This window comes from Talpa occidentalis, unplaced genomic scaffold, assembly GCF_014898055.3.
Source record: "Talpa occidentalis isolate TD23 unplaced genomic scaffold, MPIMG_talOcc4v2.1 talOcc4.2, whole genome shotgun sequence".
In the NCBI taxonomy this organism is placed as follows: domain Eukaryota; kingdom Metazoa; phylum Chordata; class Mammalia; order Eulipotyphla; family Talpidae; genus Talpa; species Talpa occidentalis.
Window position 1 is genome coordinate 34,561,735 of NW_023602073.1, and position 920 is coordinate 34,562,654.

Consider the following 920-nt stretch of genomic DNA (forward strand, 5'->3'; position numbering starts at 1 on the left):
TCTCCACTGAATAATTTCTTACTTTTTGGGGGTCACTCAGTGCCACAGCAGATTGAGCATATGCTGTGAAGCTGTCTTCAGCCTCTGTAGTGCGGGTCGATTCTGGCCAGCCAGGGAGATTCCCCGACGGTGCGGCAGATCTCTCCTGTCGCTCCCCGCTGCTCCCCTCAGTTGTCTGCCTGCCTGTTCTGCTCCTACTCTGTCTCTGCTGAATCCTCTCACCCTCTCACACCTGTGGCTTGTACCCAGCTATTGTATAAATAAAATAAATCTTAAAAAAAATATAATTCTTATTTTTTACAACTTCCTGCTGGCTGCTGTGCTTTTTTCTCAACTTCCCTTCAAAGGGGAAGGGTTTTGAATGAGCCTCCAATTCTACCCACAATGTAAAATATTGTCCACAGTGTAGTTAGAGAAGAGGTGATGGTCTGTATGATGAGCTGAGTCATTGATAAAAGGCCTTCAGATTTGAGGAGACAGAAATCACTGTCATGAATGGAAATTGTGCAGACATTGACCGAGATGTTCAACCTAAATAAACCAGCTGGTTTAATGGTAAGATGAAAGGTGGACTCTGGAGAAGCCATCCACAGGGTGAAGACCATGACTTCAGGTAAAGAGGATCTTCAGAGAGGAGGTTCATGGATTCCTTCTTTAAGTCTATAAAGAAAGCCTCTGTGAATCCAGTAGATCAGCATGTTAGTGAGAAAGAGGACAGATATACAGGAACAATGAGTTTGAATCTAGCTGTTTGAAACTTTCCTATGTTGTCATGTAATTTGCTGCATCCTCTCAGCTCCACAGAAGCAGTGACATGGTGGGGATATATTATTTTATATTTTTTATTTAAATTTTATCTTTATATTCCCCATACAATTACAACCCCCTTATTTTGACGCCAAGCCCTCCTTTCCCCACCC